At 35.3% G+C, this 6,568-nt stretch overlaps 1 protein-coding gene across 1 annotated transcript in view; it reads right to left on the bottom strand.

The window, feature by feature from the left end:
* Positions 1-6,568, bottom strand: part of LOC101356226 (ovalbumin) — a 64,224-nt gene that overhangs the window by 43,747 nt on the left and 13,909 nt on the right. The window lies entirely within an intron of this gene.

The following is a 6,568-nucleotide window of genomic DNA, read 5'->3' as shown; positions in this document are numbered from 1 at the left end:
AATTTTTCTCTCCTTAATTGCTTTTTTTGGATTAAGTCGGTATCTTTCTATTCCTTTATTTCATTGCATTAGCTTGTTATTTGTATATGCTTTATTACTAGAGATTATAGTATGTATCCTTGTATTATTAAAGGTTAATACAGAATTTAGACTTTAACTATTTTCAGATAATACAAGGATCTTAGAACCATTTTATTCCATTCCTCACTTTACCTTTTGGTATTTTACACAGCCAATATTTAACCAGACTTATGCACATATTTATCATTTCTTTTTGTTGTTGTTGTTTTTTGTTATTTGTTGTTGTTGTTCTTTCCTGCATTTGTAAGCTTCCATTTAAGATAATTCCTTTTTTTTTTTTTTTTGACATTTTATCATGCTTTAGGTGAAAGTTTATATAGCAAATCAATTTCCCAATCAATGATTCTTACACAAATTGTTTCGTGGCATTGGTTGCAATCCCTGCAATGCGTCAGCACTCTCCCCATTTCCTCCCTGGGTTCCCTGTTTCCATTAGTTTGATTTCTCTGTCCCTCCCTGTCTTCTTATCTTTGGTTTTGGGCAAATGTTGTCCGTTTGGTCTCATTGTATAGTTGATTGTTCTAAGGAGCACATTCTTCCTGGGTATCATTGTTTCTTTTATAACCCCTTCTATTATTTGGTTGAAAGGTGGCTTCTGGGAGTGTCTATAGTTTAAAGTTAGAAGGTTGTCTTAAGGCAATAGTTTCGGGGTTTCTTCCAATCTCTTTCAGACTAGTACGTCTGGTCTTTGAATTTTGTTCTACATTTTTTACCCATTCTAGCTGGGACTTTTATTGTGATCCCAGTCAGAGTGGCTGGTAGTGGTAGCCAGGCACCATCTAGTTCTTCTGGTCTCAGGTTAGGGGAAGCTGTGGTTTATGTTGACCACTAGTCCTCTGGACTGATTGCTTCCTTGAGTCTTTTGTTTTCTTTGTTCTTCTTTGCTCCAGTCAGGAAGAGATCAATAGTTGCTTCTTAGATGGCTGTTCTCAAGCTTTTAATACCCTAGACGCTAGTCACCAGGCTAGGATATAGAACATTATCTTTATGAACTGTGTTGTGCCAATTGACCTAGATGTCCCCCAAGACTATGGTTTAAGCCTTCATGTCCAGTAGTTCAGTCCCAACATCTAAGTAGTTTCTATAACTGTGCACCCTATATGAGTATACATGCAGTATTTACAAATATGTATGTAGAAATATCCACAACCATACCTATATACGTACACAGGTGCACTCTCATATGACTTCCCTCACCTATTTAGCATACATATTAGCCTTTGTATCTAGTCACAAATTATTGTTTGTTATTACTGTTGTTGCAGGATTGTATATATTATAGCATTTACTGCAGTTGCTCTTCATTCTTGTGTACCTCTCAGTGTCTTCCTTTGCCTCGGTCACATTGTGCCGACTTGCTCCATATTGTGTATTGCCTTACCCTTCACCAGAATTAATACTTGTCTACTATCTAGTTGCCAAAAAAACCAAAAGTTAGCGATTCTCCCTCTCTCCCCCTCCCATCTCTGGTAACCGTCAAAGAATGTTTCTTTCCGTTTGTAAATCTATTCCTGACTTTTTATAATTGTGGTCCCATACAATATTTGTGATTGACTTATTTCATTCAGCATGTCCTCCAGATTCACCCATGTTGTGTGATGTCTCACAGATTCATCATTATTCTTTATAATTGTGTAGTATTGCGTTATGTGTATGTACCGCATTTTGTTTATCCATTCATCCATTGATGAGCATTTAGGTTGTTTCCATCTTTTTGCTATTGTGAATAATGCTGCAATGAACATGGGTGTGCATATGTCTATTCATGTTACAACTCTTATTTCTCTAGGAGTGGGATTGCTGGATCATATGGTAATTCTACTTCTAGCTTTTTAAGGAAGTGCTGTATATTTTCCATAGTGTACCATTTTACAGTCCCACCAGCAGTGTCTAAGAGTTCCAATCTTCCCGCAACCTTGCCAGCATTTATTTTTTCTTTTTTTTTTAATCAGTGCCATTATTGCCAGGGTGGGGTAATTTGTCTTCTGCTAACAGAATTCCCTTTAGTAATTACTTTAGTTCACATCTTACCTTTTATTTTTCTGAGAATGTATTCATTTTTGAAGTTTTTTTCATATATTTAGAATCCCAGATTGCCATTTATTTTGTTTCAGAAATTTGGAGATTTCATCTCATTGTTTTTCTGGTTCCAACATTTCTGTTGAGAATTAGCTATAAGTCTTGCTGTTGCTCCTTTGAGATTAATGCATCTGTTTTGTATGGTCGCTCTTAAATTCTCTTTGCCTTTTTGTTTACTATTATGTGGTAACATGTGGTTATAGTAGTGTTTATTGAATCTGTAAGTTTCTGTCATTTACCAGTTTAGGAGAAGTTCTTAGCCACTATTTTTTCAAATACTGATTTTTCCTCAACCTCTTTCTCATCAATTTAGTGGGATCCAATAAATGTATGTTAATACTTTTGCACCATGCCCCACGTGTCTCTTTCTCTCTTACCAATATTTTCTATCTTTTTTACTGTCACTATTTCAGTGTGGATATTTTCTCTGCTTTATCTTCCAGTTCACTAATTCTCTCTTCAGTTGAATCTAATATTATCTTTAATCCATATATCCATTATTTAATTTTGGTTATTTTGTTCATTTTGATTAATTTTGGTTATCAAATTTCCATTTGATTATTTGTTAATATTCTATTTTTCTGCTAGTATTTTTTATGAAATTCTGCCCTCCATTTTAAAAGATAGAATAATCATTGTTATTTTAAAATTAGTGTTGAATAATTCCAATACCTGGTTTCCTGTAAATCTTCTTTTATTGATTATTTACTGTTTATTTTCAGTCAGTTGTTTTTTACTGCAAGCATACTTGTAATTTCTCATTCAAAGATGAAAACTGTATATGAAACTTTGAAACTCTGGCTGATGTTTTCTTCCTCGAGGGAAGCGGTACTTGCAAGCAGTTGGGATAGAGAATGGTAACTTTAAACAAAGCTGGGATTGAGTAAGCAGTATAAGACATCCTCATGGAATGGCAGCCTGGTTTTGTGGAGGTCAGATGTCTCACAGGTTGAGGACAGTGTTCCCATGTTAGGGAGGGGCAATTGCATCAGTAATAGGAGATTGGTTACATACAGGCGAATTGATCAAATAAAGAAACATGTTTAGGATGATAGGAGCCATATTTCTCAGTGTTGGAGAAGTGAGTTATAGATAAAGGAAGGGAGAAAAAAAAAAATGAAGCCTAGGTTTTTCTATTACAATTGACGATATCAGCATAATCACATGGTTTTCACTATACATAAATAAAGAAATGAACATTGATATAAATATATGCATGTATTTTTATAAAAGGAACTATGGGTCTGTGGAAAAATTGCTGATTCTAGGGCTGAAACAGAAAACAAAAAATGACACTAGAATATCTTTTTGTGCCAGAAAGAAAAAAGTGATCAAAGAATGATGGGGACATGTCAAAAGGACAAAGAAGCCAGCTTGAAGGAGTCCTCCATGGCCAAATTAGGGGTAATTTGTGCATGAAAATAATGTTTGTAATGGATTATAACACTTCGATTAAAATAGGAAGCCATGAGTCCATCATAATATAAATAAACAAGTAAATAAACAAGTTTGAACAGGAATGGGATATTTACATTATCTCAAAGTAATTCCTCACAAAATACTTAAGTACAAAGGGAAAAAGAAAAACGTTACAGCAGAGAAACCTGGCAGACATCACTTTAACCAAGTAATCAAATTTAACATTACCAGCAATGGGATAAATTAAAACCCTGCTAGGAACCATCACCTGTGATGTTCCTATCAAATATATATAACCTGAATTTAATAATCAAGAAACATCCAACAAACCCACATTGAAGGACACTCTAAAAAATAACTGGCCTAAAACTAGACATTCAAAATAATAATCAAAAGTGTCAAAATTATTTAAGACAAGGAAAAGTTAAGAAACAGTTTCAAATTTAAGGAGACTAAAGTGACATAATAACAAAATATAATGTATAATTCTGAATTAAATCCTTTTGCTATAAGAGATGATGTTGGGGTGATTGGTGAGACATGAATGGATTCTAAAATTTAGCTGGTAGTAATTTAACAGTGTTACTTTTCTTATTTTGATGGTTATATTGTGGTTATGTAGGATAATGTCATTGTAGGAATTACATGCTAAAGTATTAAAGGGTGATAAAGTATCACAAATGGTTCAGGAAAAAAAGGTTCGTTCTACAATACTTACAACTTTTCTGTGAGTTTGAAATTATTTCAAAATAACTTTTATTTTCAAAAGTAGAAGGCCAACCTAACAGATCTTCACTGAAGGACTATGGAAGGTAAGGGAAAGAGAGAAGTCAAAGATAACTCAGATAGCTGAAGGACAATGCACAGAAAGAGGATATCAGAGAAGATCTATGTGTGGGACAGACGGTACGTTGAGGAACCTATGGATGCCCACTTGAGAACCTGCAGTAGGCAAGATGAGCCTATCCCTAAAGGGTGTGGAATGAATGACTCATCACACAGCTGTGGATAGCTGCAGAGGTATGGATGACGACATCAAGAAACTGTAAGCTGTCAGAGTAGATAATCTCTCCTTGCCTAAGATAGTAGACTAAAAAATGGAAGATGCCTGAGAGCAGATCCCTAAAGAACACTAGAATTTTAGGGATGGGTGGGAGAATAAAGATGAACAAAGAATCCTAAGATGAAGTAACAGGAGAAGAAGGCTGAAAACCAGGAGAAATCAATGTCATAAGGACCATAAGAGAGGAGAGTTTTAGGGAATGTCCATGGTGTCGAAAACTATGAAGAAGCAGATGAAATAAAAACCTAAAAGTGTTCGCAACTTGAGTGTCCAAATGGAGGTCACTGGTTGCTTTGGTGAGAAAAGTTTTTTGAGAGCAATTGAGATAGAAGTCAGATCGCAAATGGTTGAGAAATGAAAGGGGGTGAAAAATGGACTCAGCATGTATATACCACTCTTTGAACAGGCTTGATTTTTCAAGCTTAGATTGTCAGAGTGAGAAATAGAGAAATGGGAAGATAATTATGCAGGAGGTGGGGGAGGGGAAAGTAAAAAAAAAAAAAAAAACTTGAGAAATTGTGCACCTTGAGCACATTTATACGCTGTGAGGAAGAAGTCAGTGACTGAAGTCCAGGAGAAATATTGATGGAACCAGATTACTGAGGAACTAGCAGGCAATAGGAGGGAAAAAGTAATGGAAGAACTAACCATCCAGAAAAGTCGTTCATCTGAAATTGATGGAAAGAGGGAAAGGAATCAGGACACATATAGGTAGAAATATGGAGGCATTTTTCTCCCTGATAGCCTGTATTTTTCTCTATTAAGTAGAAGACAAGATCTTTATTTGAAATTGATGACGGAGGTAAAGGGTTGCTGGGAATTGAAAGAAGTAATAAAGCTTTTAGTAACTATTGTGAGTAATAGGAGAGAGAAATTACTAGGGACACAAAAGATGACCATTGGGCACCAACTCTGAATCCAGCTGGGATGGGACACCATTATGTTGTGGTTATAACTGCACACTTTTAGGGTTTCCACAAGTATCATTCAGCATCTCAGGCAGAAGAGCTGAGGAAAACTGTGAAATTAATCCAGATCTGTGGCTTTGCTGTGGGAAGGAGTTAATTAGTAATAGAGTGGCTAAAGAATGAATCCATAGGGTAGTTTGGTATGGAAATGAAGCTAGGAGAGAGCTGATGCCTTGGGAGAAAATGGAGAGGCCCAGAGATTGACTAACTTAATCCAGTTGAGGAAGAGGTTGAGTGGAAGTGAAAGAATGAAAGAACTAGAAGAATAGTTTGTTGTGGCCACAAAATGGGAAACTGGAGTTGTAGATTTCAGAAGTGGAACAGTCCCGGGTATTAAGTTCCAAGATGTCGCCTTGGGCATCATTTATTAAAATGGTGTAGAGAGAAGGTTAGGAAACTGTACAAAGGGAAGTTTGCTGGGTCATCCACAGGGACACTGAAGTTACATAAAATAGTGGCAGAATTTGGAGGAGTATGGAATAACACAAAAATTTGACACAAGACATCTTTAGCATGGATTAAGGGAAGAAGAAGATATCAGGAATGGTGGTTGGGTCTTCAAGGATACCATAATTTTGGAATGAGCATTTATAAAACTTTATTACTATTACTATCAATTCTAATAGACACATCTATATTCAAATGTGAATAATAGTTAAACCAAATATAAATATCTTGGAGATTATCTAGTTTGCACTGATATGAATGATTGAAAGTTGACAATTAGTTACATTTTTAACCAAAAGTAGTACGAGAAAAACTAGCTGTACTTAAATGTTTGGGAGGAAAAAATGACAGTGTCTCTGTTTTCCATTTTCTTTTTTTTTTTTTTTTAATTTTTCTTTATTTTTTTATTGTACTTCAGGTGAAGGCTTACAGAACAAATAATTTCTCATGAAACAGAAGTACACATGCTGTTTTATAACATTGGTTAACAACCCCACAACATATCAACCCT

Source organism: Trichechus manatus, unplaced genomic scaffold (assembly GCF_000243295.1).
Source record: "Trichechus manatus latirostris isolate Lorelei unplaced genomic scaffold, TriManLat1.0 scaffold00063, whole genome shotgun sequence".
Classification (NCBI taxonomy): Eukaryota; Metazoa; Chordata; class Mammalia; order Sirenia; family Trichechidae; genus Trichechus; species Trichechus manatus.
Note: the sequence above shows the minus strand (reverse complement) of the source record. Positions and strands in the feature narration are given on the sequence as shown.